At 40.4% G+C, this 14713-nt stretch overlaps 1 long non-coding RNA gene across 1 annotated transcript; it reads right to left on the bottom strand.

The window, feature by feature from the left end:
* Positions 1–266: 266 nt before the first annotated feature.
* LOC148130374 (uncharacterized) lies at positions 267–8028 on the bottom strand. Its single transcript, XR_015749965.1, has 3 exons — positions 7762–8028; positions 2220–2422; positions 267–720 (listed from the first exon to the last, which is right to left on the bottom strand). It is a non-coding gene; the product is annotated as an uncharacterized LOC148130374 (long non-coding RNA).
* Between the last annotated feature and the right edge of the window lie 6685 nt (positions 8029–14713).

The raw sequence follows: 14713 nt of genomic DNA on the forward strand, positions 1-14713 counted from the left end.
TAATGACAGCAACTGGAATTGCTACAACTCCCATTGTAGGTTGGCATGGTCCTGTGATATCACGCTTTATGACCATGTCCTTTAGTGGTCCCAATGACTATCAGTGAGCAACAAGAAGTACCTGTAATTTGGGATATAGATAGAATTCTTTATTGGCCAAGGGTGATTGGACACACAAGGAATAAGCTCTCAGTGTACATAAAAGCCATAAGCGATAAATCATGACTGGCCAAGTGTGATTGGACACACAAGGAATTTGTCTTCAGTGTATAAGCTCTCAGTATATATAAAAGCCGTAAGCGATAAATCATGATTGGCCAAGCGTGATTGGACACACAAGGAATTTGTCTTCATTGCATAAGCTCTCAGTGTACATAAAAGTTGTATGCGATAGATCATGATTGGCCAAGTGTGATTGGACACACAAGGAATTTGTCTTCAGTGCATAAGCTCTCAGTGTACATAAAAGATATAAGTGATTAATCACTATATATTGGTTTTTATTCCCATGGAACACTTGATATCGTCAGTGAGAGTGAGGTAGGTCTACAAAACACATGGGGGAAATGTGGTGGACATAGTTTTATAGCAAAACTTCATCGATTTCTGACTAGGTCTCATCTTCATCAAAGCGAGCATCACCACTTCGCAATGTTCCAGGGTTAAAAGCATGCGCCAGGATTCCACCTCGTCCATCAAAAGGAATGTTGTCACCATGTTCTAAATGGAAAAGAATCAACGTGTCATCAGCAATACCAGGGATTCCTAACTATTTAAAACAGTCTGTGGAGATTCCCAGTAAGAACTGCTTGTGAATTCTCTTTCACGATTATCTTGGTAGGGGACACAGTGGCCTAGAGGTTAAGACTTGTCTACCGGAAGGTTTTATTTCATAAAAGTAAAAAATTGAGGTTTTATGTTACTACCTTATTCTACTGCACCAAAAGGAGTCAGAAGTCAATCCTTTTTTTCTCTTTCCCCCTTTCCCCTACATTTTTTCTCTTCCCGTTTTCCTCCCTTGTTTTCTCATAATCTTTAGTTTTCTTTGTATTTCTGTTTTTCACATTTTGATAAGCTAAACATTGGAACTTAAACAGCATAGAAAAAAGTGACTGATGACCATTTTTCACACTGATGATTCTTGTAGCATTCCCATAGTCACATGACATTGCAGTGTCCCAAAGTCATGTGATCACCCTTTGTGAACTTCTGACAAGCAAAGTCATCAGGGTGTCAGAGTCCCAAGTAACAACCTCCAAATTAAAAGACTCCGAGACTATCATCTTCTCAAAGATCCATGTTATTAGAGATGTCATATTGGCACATCTGAGGAAAACCTGAATCTGAGATTTCTGAGTTTTCCCTAGCCCCAAAAGAATCCAAAATCCAACCCCTGCACCCACTAATTCATCACATTGTCCAACCATTACTTCGTTCCAACTGGAAACTTTCCCCAGGCACTCCCCTCCAGGTGCAGAGTAACATGTCCTTGACTTTTTGAGAAAGGAATGTTGTTGTGGCTATTCTTCCATCGCTCCTTGAAATCCCCCTCCCAATTTCCCAGGTGCTGAATGTGGCAGCCCAGAAGCCTCAAAGAAAAATGGCTTCCAAGCTGACATGAGGAAGCCAGATTCGCTTAACAACCATGTTAACTTAAGAATGGTGGTAATTTTGACACCTGTGGCAAGAAAGGTTGTAAAATGGGGCAAAATTTACTTAACGACTGTCTCACTTAGCAACAGAAATTTTGAGCTCAATTGTGGTCGTAAGTCGAGGACTATCTGCCCTGAGTTTGGAACAAAACATAAGAATTTTGCTCTTGAAATATTCGGAAACGTTTGCAAGTTTTGTATATCCTTATGCTTAAGTGATCTATGCAGGGCACAGTTTTAATGAGATAAAACAATAAACTACATCCTGATGTTGTTTGAACAGTTAAACTTAGCTGAAGCCAATTAATTTTATTTATTTATTTTATATATCATATTTAGAAATCATCCATCCCCCTCATAGCGTAACTCTAGGTGATCTACAAATTAATCCCTTTTATAAGGCAAACTTTTTTTCTAGTTTTAGTTATTTATTTTATTACATATATTGCTCTTCAAAATAGAATTCGTTTTTGAAAAACAGAAAATAAGTTAAAATCATGAGATAGCTGACTATATAAATTTGAGCAATAAATAACAAAAATTACAATCTATTTCAATTCATTTTACCTTCCAAGAAATTATGTTCAACTTTGCAACACAGTTTCCATTCTTTTAAGTGTTTGTTCTAATGATTTCACCCCTTTCATGACTAAACCAATGGATCTAATTTTGTGGACGTTGTCATCAGGTTTCACCACTTTACTGGTGATATCTAAGTCATCATCAGATGGTCCTTATGTCAGACGGTAGAGACATCTTCTTACAATGATCTAGTAATGGAGAAGGAGGAACAACATGAACAGAATCAAGGACAGTATAGCTTTTCACAGGAATAATTTGGGAAAGGTTAGGAATATTTTTCATAGCAATAAAATAATGACCAGATGATTATTTTCTATGTAGTAGTGCATAAAAAAATTAGAGAAGATCTTGGAGATGAGAATGAGGAAACTGAGGAAGAAATTACAGAAAAGATGACAGATAGTTCAAAGATGGAAGGAACGGTGAGAAAGGAACCCTAGGGGACCCTGTCTGGATATTGTTTAGTAGTCTAAGACAGAACAGAGAGAAACTTTGACCCAGCTTTCAAGATTCTGTTATTCCCCCTTCCTACATTATCAAGACGACTCAGTTGCCAAGCATCTTAATTTTGATTTACGTGACCACAGGGATGCTGCAACAGTCGGAGGTGTGAAAAACGGTCACAAGTCAGTTTTTCAGTGCCGCTGTAACTTTGAATGGTCACAAAATGGACTGTTGTAAGTGGAAGGCTACTTGTAGAGCAGGGGTGTCAAACTCGATTTCAATGAGAGCCGCATCAGGGTTGTGTTGAACCTTAAGAGGCCAGGGTGGGCGTGGGAGGGTGGGCATGGCCAGCTCGATGTCACTCATGTTGGGGGCACCTGTGGTAGCCCAAGCAGTCTGCCAGCAAAAATGGGTTCCTGAGCTCCGTTTTAGGCTGTGCCGGTTTTCTGCAATCCTCTGCCAGTGAAAAGGGAGCTTGGGGGGGGAGGAGGGTGCTGCCTGTGGCCCTCCTGATCTTTGTTTTCACTGGCAGAGGCACCAAGGGCTGGTCCTTTGCTATTTCCACATCGGTCCCGTGGCCAGATCTAAGCCCCCCATGGGCTAGATACAGCCTACGGGCCTTGAGTTTGACACCCTTGTTGAAGAGTATTACTAAACATCTCAAATGATTATATAAATCCATGTGAGTATTGGTGGCATACTCTTTGTGTGTTTGCCCATCCGTTCATTCTTCCATTCACGCTTAAACACTATTCTTCTTAAGTATTATTATTGGTAATGTAGGGCTGCAATCAATAGAGCAAAGATTTTATGGCATCGCTGAATTAAATAGAGGCAGAATTTTTAAAGTGAAGATCAGCGCTGTGAATAAATATGATCTCCTTGTCAACTCATAAAATATTTCTATGGTCTTTTTAGAGTCGCCAACAGAAAGGGAGGGGGGAGCAGTGCAGCAAAACTGCATTCCATAAATGTTTTCAAAGATAGTAACTAGGTTACTGAAATTTCTGCCGCGCAAAATTCTAACTGGAGAGCATGATTGATGACTCTTGGCTATGGATGTGTCCCATTGGAGAATATGAATTACGATACACCCAGGGGGTGGGGGGAAATCAGGGTCAAGGGTGACAATGAATTATGTGTCTCAGAATCGGCTACACCCAGGCAGTGCCGGACATGTTAACTCCCAATAAATCCTTTTTAAGTTTTGGAAGTTTGGCTTGGGACTCATGATTTAAATGGGGGTAACTGCCAGAATCCTGACACTCCTTTCTTGCTTGTTTGCCTGATAAATGAATACACTTCATAATCGCCCACTCCCCAAACAGGTCTATAAACAAGATTTTCCACATGCAAGTGTGAAAAGGGTTTTCACATGTAAGTGCAGTGAGATTGGCTTCAACAAAACCCAGGTGTAAAGGAAAGTTTTAAAGAAGAAAAAGTTAAGATAAGAAAAGATAGTGCTAACGTAGGAATAGGAACATAGAAAGAGAACACCAGGACAGAAATGCATAGATTAAAAAATAGTAAGAAAATTGTTGTAGACTTAGAGCATTAAAAAGATAGTGGAATAAAATTAGAATTTAATTTTGTATAATTACATGCCTATCTTATTCAAACAGGCTGAAAAACCCTAAAACAGGCAAGATATGAAAGAAGAATTTTCCAGCTCATTGCACACCCAGTTAATTCTTGCACACAGGTGTAGTTTAGGATATAATTTGCTGCTTTCTTTTTCTTATACCAGGGGTGAGTTCTCCTATGTTCTCAATAAATATTTACTTTTATTGTTAATATGATCCCCAAAATAATAAATTATTTTTCCTTTTTCCTAGTCATAAACTTAATCATAATTTGGGACAAATTTGGTAGAAAATAAAGATGTGAGGAATGTGGTGGCTCAGTGGCTAAGATGCTGAGCTTGTCAATCAGAAGGCCAGCAGTTCAGTGGTTCGAATCCCTAGTGCTGCATACCGGAGTGAGCTCTCATTACTTGTCCCAGCTTCTGCCAACCTAGCAGTTCAAAAGCATGTAAAAAATGCAAGTAGAGAAATAGGGACCACTTTGGTGGGAAGGTAACAGCGTTCCATGCACCTTCGGCATTTAATCATGCCAGCCACATGGCCACGGAGATGTCTTTGGACAGTGCTTGCTCTTCTTCGGCTTTGTAACTGAGATGAGCACTGCCCCCTAGAGCCAGAAACGACTAGTATTCATGAGCGGGCAAACCTTTATCTTTACCTTAAAGATGTGAGGCACACAGCTTCCCAATCTTATAATTATTATTTTTCGATCATGTTAACAGTAAAAGGAAATATTTACTAGGAACATGGAAGCAGGTGTGTTGCAATTCCCCTTGGCTGAACCAAGCTAACAGAATTTACTCAAGAAAATTAGCAAAAGCAGAAAGTATCTGAATGTGTTTTTTTTTTGATAGACAAAATCAGTGGAAAACCTCAGGCCCAGGAATAAGAATTTGAAAGGAAATAAAAGTTCAGATAAACTGATATATTACATGTATATAAGAGAAGGAAACAGTAAAAGAGAGATGTCCTTTGTAACATTCTATACTATGTTAATTCTTATTAATTCATATAGAAAATATGGATTAAATGCAAACAACATATTTTCTATAAGATACTGAAGATCAGAAGAAACAAATGTGATCAGAATTTCCAGGAAGTTTCCCTCAAAAGTGCTTCCCCCACCAAAAAAAGCAACTGGACTTTTTTTTCCCTTGAAGACATTTTGCTTCTCACTCCAAGAAGTAGACAGAACTGAAGAAGCTTAGCATAGCATAGCATAGCATAGCATAGCATAGCATAGCATAGCATAGCATAGCATAGCATAGAACAGAATAGAATAGAATTCTTTATTGGCCAAGTATGATTGGACACAAAGAATTTGTCTTGGTGTAAATACTCTCAGTATACATAAAAGAAAAGATACATTCATCAAGAGTCAAGAATCATAAGGTACAACACTTAATAATAGTCATAGGGTACAATAAGCAATCAAATCATACTAGGAAACAGTCAATATAAATCATAAGGATACAAGTGACAAAGTTACAGTCATACAGTAACAAGTGGGAGGTGGTGGGTGATAAGGAATGACGAGAAGATTAATAGTAATAGTAGTGCAGACTTTGTAAATAGTTGGACAGTGTTGAGGCAATTATTTGTTTAGCAGAGTGATGGCGTTTGGGAAAAAAACTGTTCTTGTGTCTAGTTGTTCTGGTGTGCAATGCTCTATAGCGTCGTTTTGAAGGAAGGAGTTGAAACAGTTTATGACCAGGATGTGAGGGGTCTGTAAATAAAGCTTCTTGGATGAGAAGTGAAATGTCTTCAAGGAAAAACAAACTCCAGTTGCCTTTTGAAAAATAGCACCTTTGTGTGGGAATTGTTATCTGTTCTTTGTATGTGCAAGGACAACGGGCCTTCTGGTAGTTGCCTGTAACACGAAGCAAGGAACAAGGTCAGAATGTTGCCATTTCTTACCCAGAATTGTAGCAAACTTAAACTTTACAGCTTTGTATGCTTATGTGAATGAGCAGTGCATTTTGTGTGATGTAATGAGTTTGTGAAAACACACTAACAAAAAATTGCAACGTTAACAAAGATTGATTCTAATAAAAGAGGGTGTCAGAGCCTGCCTTGTGCTCTCATCCCGATCTGGCTTCATGGCGTCATCTCAGTGTTTTCATTCATGAGAGACTTCCAGTGTTTTCATTCATGAGAGACCACCACACCTTTGAGACAACCATGACCTGGATGACTGAGAATCTCCATAGACATTCAGCAAATTTCCAGTTTCTGGAAATTTCTATTTAATTTATCATTCAATAGGCCACTATACAAAATATTTATAAAAATAGTTTGGTGAGTGTACCATTGTAAAGTTTACCATGTTGTGTGAATACAGCTTAGTTATAGGCAGAGGTGGGATCCAACAGGGTTAACTACCGGTTTGGTGATTTGTGATGTGCTTCCCTGCACGCTGCGCATGTGTGTAATCTTCATCAGCTTGCTGCCTAGACAGCTGAGCAGCGCTGCGTGAAGGGAAGCAGTGTTTGAAAAAGCACTTTTTTCCTGCTTTTTCAAATGCAGCTGTGCCTCACATGGCAGCTGAGGTTGAAACAGCAGGAAATAAAGATCAGGTAAGAAAACAGCAGCAGACATAGAATCGGTTCTATGTCTGCTGCTCTTCAGAGCTACTGGTTCTACAGAGCTGGACAGAACCAAAAGAATCCCATCCCTGGTTATAGGTGAATGTTGGAAGTCAAGAATTAAAAAGTGCAATGCTGCCAGTTGTCTAAACTCAACGGTAGACTTCAAAATAATTGAAGGTTCATGGGAAACTAGATATAAGTCATCTGTTTCTTTTATTAGTTTCAAGCTCACTCTAACACAAGACATAAATGTATTGCTTATATAGGTCAGACTACACAAGCAGTGAAGAACTGTCTAACCACAAAGTCTTCTGAGTTTGGGAAATTCTCTTTCTATCACCTAAGAAGAGGAAGTAATTTTGCACCATTCTGCGATGTCATTTTTTGAAAGTGAAAGGCAAACAGATAACCATTAATTGATTGCCAAACTGTTTCATGAATTGAAAGTTTGTATGCTTTTAAGTTTGTACAAACCCATTATAGGTTAAAATTCCACAACGGTGAATTCTACTCTTGTTCCCTTTAACACAGTATTGTTGCCAAGTTCATATTTTCCCTTGAAAGGTATTAGTTCATGGATACAGGGCTCTTCGTAGTCAAATTCAGGCTCTTTTCCCTCAAAGGGTTTCAATTTCCTGCTGTGAGGTCTTCTGGTGCCACGGGGCTTTCAAAGGTCTTTGTCTTTAGTTAACTTCTGATTCAGAAAAAATGCTAAGAAGAAAGTTTTATCCAATCTGGAACTCAGGCAGGTGGCTTCTGATGGATAGAAACACCTGTCTCATCACACCTCATGGTTCCTGAAATAACAATAGCACACTTATATACCACTTTATGGTTCTTTACAGCCTTCTTTAAGTGATTTTACAGAGTCAGCCTACTGCCCCCAATAATCTGGGTCCTCATTTTACCCACCTCGGAAGGATGGAAGGCAGAGTCAACCTTGAGCTTGTTGAGCTTCGAACTGCCAAATTGCAGGCAGCCGGCAGTCAGCAGAAGTAGTTTGCAGTACTACACTCTAACCACTGCACCACTGGGCTTATGAAGACGAAATGCTTTCTTTTTCTCCTGAAGACAAGGCACTGTAGCATGTTAGTCCCATCTCACGTCTCTTTGGAACATGTGGCTGAGAGGCTTTCTTGTCACAGATAGTTTTGGAAATTCAAGGAAGAAGTAGCATACTTTCTCATAAATTAAGAAATAAAAAAAAATAACCAGAGTGCTGGTGTGTTTTATGATGTCTATAAATTTTGGACTGCAACGAGTAATCAACTGCAGATAGAAATCAGGGTTTGGCAACCTTAAACACTCAAAGAGCCACAAAGGTCCTAACCTGAAGACTCCTCTTCAATTTTGGAGCTAACTGGAAGTCCAGTTCCCCCACCATAGAACCTCTTCCAAGTGCAGCCTCCTTTTTCCTTTTACTGATCAGTGACAGGGAGCCTCAGCAGAGGGATAAAAGAGCCACATGTGGCTCCAGAGCTGCTGGATGCCGACTCCTGGGTTAGATCCAAGGTTCTAAATAGCTGATTTATACAACATGAATCTATGAATGGAAGCATACATGAGAAGTGGGGGTATCTATCCCAGAGAGATCATGAGATGAAGTAAGTGGAAGAACCAGTAATGATGAACTCTTCAGTTCATCAGGGATCAGCTCTGCATTGAACCAATGAAATAAATGTTACCTAATTAATTCCTTGTGGTCTCAAGCAGTGGTGTGTTTCAATTTTTTTTTACCACCGGTCAGTGGGCATGGCTTGGAGGGCGCGCTTTGCATGCACACACACACCAAATGCGCACTATGTGCAAGTGCAGAGGCATTTTGAGTCACCTCCTGCAATCCTGCACTCTCCCTGATGCTTCAGCAGCTGCTGCGTGGCAATTGCTGTACCACGCAAAACAGCTGCGCTTCAAATCAGGACATAATAGGCGGGCAGGTGGGCCCAGCACAGAGTGTCAGAGAGAACTGGTCCGGTCTCATCGCTGCTACTGGCTCAGCAGAACTGGGTTGACCTGATGGAATACCACCACTAGTCTCAAGGTTATTTCATTGAAGTCCTATAAAAATGCAACAAACAAACAAACATCAGAACAAGGGCAGCAAAATGGAATCAGAAACAAGAGTTGGGAAAACAAAAAAGGGTGTTGATTATTATTAAATCCATAAAAAGGATTTTGAAAACAAGAATGTTAGTTCTGCCATTAGAATATAAAGTAGTTGTACTAGCATATAAGTAAGTATATATAAGTAAGTTTTGCTTTCCCTGGGCTCCAGAGGTTTTCCTCAAGCTTTGGGAGTGCGAAAACAGCCTCCCTGGGCTCCAGAGGCTCTCTGGAAGCCAGAAGCGGGCCTGTTTCCAGCCTTCCTGAACTTCCGGGAGACCCATTTTCACCCTCCCCAAGCCTCCATGCGGGTCCTGCACTTACCTGCATCCAAAATGGGCCAGGTGGGGAGTCCTGGGAGGTGCGGGGCAGGGTGGGCGGGGCCAGCCAAGAGTGGGATTTGGGGGTTCTCCAAACTGTGCAGAATCTTAGCTAGGGGCTCTCCTGAACCCCTGAAAATCTACCAAGCTTTTTTTCTGGTAATATCACACTACTAACTAGAGCATAAAACATTTGCTAGACCAATACTTGAATACAGCTCATCAGTTTGGAACCCACATTATGTACCTGATATTAATACAGTAGAGAAAGTCCAGAAATATTTCACAAGAAGAGTTCTCCACTCCTCTATTCGTTGCAGAATACCTTATGCCACCAGACTTGAAATTCTAGACCTAGAAAACCTAGAACTATGCCACCTTCGGTCTGATCTAAGTATAGTATATAAAATCATACATTGCAATGTCCTACCAGTCAATGAATACTTCAGCTTCAACCATAACAACACAAGAGCACACAATAGATACAAACTCAAGGTTAATCGCACCAAACTTGATTGCAGGAAATACGACTTCAGCAACAGAGTGATCAATGTCTGGAATACTCTACCTGACTCTCTGGTTTCTTCCCCAAACCCCAAAAACCTTAGACTGTCTACTATTGACCTCACCCCTTTCCTAAGAGGTCTGTAGGGGGCGTGCCTAAGCGCACCAACATGCCTACCGTCCCTGTCCTATTGTTTCTTTTATTTTTCTTATATGTATCCATGTATTCATAACTATGTTTTTACTTATACCTATTATCTTGTAAGCAATTGATAAATAAAATAAAATAAAATCCCCAGAAGCCCACCCCTGATTCTAACCATTTTACCATCATGGCTCTTTCATATGCATGAGAAAATGATAAGGCTTCTATCATTGATAAGGCCACTAACTTGACTTTCTTTTTTTTTTTTTTAACCCTTCTGGTGTTAAATAAGCTCCAGCATGGAAGCAATTGACTCAGACAACAAAAAAGAAGGAAATAGAAATTGATATGTCTGCCTGATATCGACGTAAGAAGAGCATAAAAGAACCCAGTTCCTGATTGTTCATGAATTGCGAGAAGTTTACTTCAATCCTGAGTGGCTTGCTTACATCATTAAAGTAGAACTGAGTCATTGGGTGTGGAAGGTGCACCAACTCACGCACACAAAAGAAGACACAATTACCTAGTGCAGAGTGCTTTGGATATATTGACATGCCCCATCTTATCCTGGTCAGCTTCCATGACATATGAAATACTTCAGAGTTAGTCGATTCTACTTACTCCTGAACATGAAATCATGTTTCAGAGATGAAAAGCAGCATAATGCAAAACTGCATTATGGGAAAGAAATAAGAAAAGGGAAAATTCCCCCCATTTAATCCAATAGTGTATATATTTTTCATCTTCCCAAAAAGGAAAAGATTAAAAGAAAAAGGCAGTGACATCTCCAGCTAACTTGGAGATGATTAGAAGATAACCTTCCTGCATTGTGTGGGACTGGCACACAAAAGTGAATAAATTTTCAGTAAATCAATTGTACCATGCTATTTATTTTTATTTTATTTGGTTTGTCAGTTGCTTACAAGATAATAGGTATAAGTAAAAACATAGTTATGAATACATGGATACATATAAGAAAAATAAAAGAAACAATAGGACAGGGACGGTAGGCACGTTGGTGAGCTTATGCATGCCCCCTACAGATCTCTTAGGAAAGGGGTGAGGTCAATAGTAGACAGTCTAAGGTTAAAGTTTTTGGGGTTTGGGGAAGAAACCACAGAGTCAGATAGATATTCCAGACATTGACCACTCTGTTGCTGAAGTCGTATTTCCTGCAATCAAGTTTGGTGCGATTAACCTTGAGTTTGTATCTATTGTTTGCTCTTGTATTGTTATGGTTGAAGCTGAAGTATTCATTGACTGGTAGGACATTGCAATGTATGATTTTATATACTATACTTAGATCAGACCGAAGGTGGCATAGTTCTAGGTTTTCTAGGTCTAGAATTTCAAGTCTGGTGGCATAAGGTATTCTGCAACGAGTAGAGGAGTGGAGAACTCTTCTTGTGAAATATTTCTGGACTTTCTCAACTGTGTTAATATCAGGTACATAATGTGGGTTCCAGACTGATGAGCTGTATTCAAGTATTGGTCTAGCAAATGTTTTGTATGCTCTAGTTAGTAGTGTGATATTACAAGAGAAACGGCTAGGTAGATTTTCAGGGGTTCAGGAGAGCCCCTAGCTAAGATTCTGCACAGTTTGGAGAACCCCCAAATCCCACTCTTGGCTGGCCCCGCCCACCCTGCCCCTCCCCTCCCAGGACTCTCCACCTGGCCCATTTTGGAAGCAGGTAAGTGCAAGACCCGCATGGAAGCTTGGGGAGGGTGAAAATGGGCCTCCCGGAAGTTCAGGAAGGCTGGAAACAGGCGCGCTTCTGGCTTCCAGAGAGCCTCTGGAGCCCAGGGAGGCTGTTTTCGCACTCCCAGAGCTCGAGGAAAACCTCTGGAGCCCAGGGAAAGCAAAAACGACCCCCCTGCCATGGGGCAGGAGGCCGACTAGGCTATGCCCACCATGGCCACACCCACCCAGCAACCGGGCAGAGAACCCGTTGCTAAAATTTTTGAAGCCCACCTTTGGTTAGAATGCAGTATTGAGGCTAACTCTGCTGACTGCCAGCAGATCGAATCCCACCAGGCTCAAGGTTGACTCAGCCTCCCATCCTTCCGAGGTGGGTAAAATGAGGACCCAGATTGTTTGGGGCAATAGGCTGACTCTGTAAACCACTTAGAGGAGGCTGTAAAAGCACTATAAAGCAGTATATAATTCTAAGTGCTATTGCTATAAGATACATGCAATGCTATTAAAAAGTGTTGCGACTTTGAGGCCAGATATCTTGATTCTTTTGACTCTCCACAGAGTCCTTTTCTACCCTGAAAAACAATTCCCCAAAACTGGTCTAGCACCTTTTGATTCTCACTTAGGAAATATTAATTCTTCCAAGTTTGCATTACTTTATCTTGATGTTAGTTCTGTTGGACCTGGTGCATATGTTAGGAGATGAAAGCATAATTGATAACTTGTCATGTATAAACCATCTTTTGCAGTAATGCATTCATGGAGACAGATATAAATGTAAAATAAAGGTCCATAATATGACAAGCAGGGGGCTATTTTTTTGGTCTAGAAATAATAATTAGGAGAAGACATTAACCATCTTTTGAGCAAATCCCCATAATGTTACTACACTTCTTGTTTGAAAGCAATATTTGTATTATTTCTGTGCTTTGCTTCCATTAATTTCAAATTATTTTTTGACCTTTATGGATTTCTTTCTTCTTTCATGTTAAGATTATGCTAATCACATCCAAACCAACCCGTTAAAGCAACCAGGAAATTAGTTTAATAAAAATAAAAATAAACTGAGTTATCCTTCAGCTAAACCTGGAGTGTATTTTAAACAGATGCATCCTGGTTCACATGTCATGCTAAATCAAAATACACCTGGTTTCTCAAACAGCAGGATTATCAAATACACCAATATGTTACATGGATACATGGCCAAACTTCACAAGTGTCACAAGATCCTGAACATTTTACTCCTGAAATTTGTGAGACAAACATTGAGATCATTGTGAGATGAAAAAGGAAGACAAATAACAAAATGTGCCTAGTCATTAATCCTATGATTTTTCTACGTGCCTTTCATAGTGGCATGCAATTGCATATACTATGCAGTGTTTCTCAACCTCACCTACTTGAAGATGGGTGGACTTCAACTCCCAGAATACCTCAATTAGCCATGCTGGCTGCAGAATTCTGGGAATTGAAGTTTACGCATCTTAACATTGCTGAGAAATACTGGCATATAGCATTGGCAATGTTTGTTCATAATGCATGCCTGACAATGTTCATGTGACTGCAGTTAGCAGTAAGCATCTATGAGTGACTCTCTTTGAGTTTGGGTGATCTTGCAAAACTAATACTTTCTCTCTCTTTTTAAGGTGTGTCCCAGGCACAGCAGTGCTTTGCTAATTTCCCCATTAAAAAGTAAAGAAAGTATTGGAAAAACAAGAGAACCATCATATACTGATGCTGTTACAAATAAAATTAGTACAATCAGTCTAGCTAAAATTATTACTTACTAGACAACTCATGCTCCACTGAGTCATCATTTCAGAGAGATTTCCTTATCTAAGCAGAAAAACAGAATGACCAAGGGAGGGCAAAAATGCAGTGGGAACAGGATTTTTCCTGACAGCTTCCCTATTGAATTGCCTTGTGGGAGTCTGGCAAGAATCAAAAATCCCTTTCCCTTCCCTTCCCTTCTCTCCCCAACCCAACCCATCCCATCCCTTCCCTTCCCTTCCTTCCCTTCCCTTCCCTTCCCATCCCATCCCATTCTAGCAGGCAAGAAACTGTCTGCTATGGATGGGGAAGGGAGTGAGGGATTGCAAGACTGGTTGGGAAACTATTATGAGCCATGGTGGTGCAGTGGTTAGAGTGCAGTACTGCAAGCTACTTCTGCTGACAGCCAGCTGCCTGCAATTTGGCAGTTCAAATCTTACCAGGCTCAAGGTGGACTTGGCCTTCCATCCTTCTGAGGTGGGTAAAATGAGGACCCAGATTGTTGGGAGCAATATGCTGATTCTTGAAAACCACTTAGGGAGGGCTGTAAAAGCGCTGTGAAGCGGTATATAAGTCTAAGTGCTATAGCTATTATGAAATGTTGAAAATGAAAATTATGTTGACTGCAGCAATAACCTGGCAGTGCAGTAGAAGCTGGTAGTGCTGAAGCAGTCACAGCTTTCCAAATTTCAGTCCCTCGGCAGTCCTGGGTACTAAATTTTGGACTAATTCTGTAAGTTAGCCCATACCAGGTCCCTTGGTTCAAAAATTGCTACCGTATGATACACCTTTTGGCCCAGTCAAAGCTCATAGCAATGACATTTTAGTAGTATATAGATTATCTGCTTGCACACGTTTTAAGGTTTTGACACATGCTCAGTGCAAAATAGAGATCATCTTGCTCTCCAATTTGGATGGGATTAGAGAAACCCCACCAGCTCTTCCTTCTTTCTTCTTATCCCTTTTCTGAGTGGTATTCTTAGTTTCATGGAATCAAGGAAAGTACCAGTAAGTTTGGAGTCATCTAGTCTAGCCCCCTGAATTGGAGGGTAGTTGAAAGTCAACCAGCTTGGAGAAACTGACAATTGCTTTGCTGAATTCATCCCCCACTCCCGTGAACATGCCAGAAAACTCATGTCCTGGATTAAATGCACCCTGAACTTCCCAGTACAGGTACAGACCCAACTGGAGGATAAGGCAAAAAATGATTCACACACAAATTCACACACACGCATGCTAAGGCAACACCCATCTGTGTACTCATCAGACTGTCATAGACTTTCATTACACACAAGATAATACAAACGTTTCATAGGACCACATGAA

Source organism: Notechis scutatus, chromosome 5 (assembly GCF_049901735.1).
Source record: "Notechis scutatus isolate UNSWTSFEM ecotype Mainland chromosome 5, rNotScu1.2, whole genome shotgun sequence".
Classification (NCBI taxonomy): domain Eukaryota; kingdom Metazoa; phylum Chordata; class Lepidosauria; order Squamata; family Elapidae; genus Notechis; species Notechis scutatus.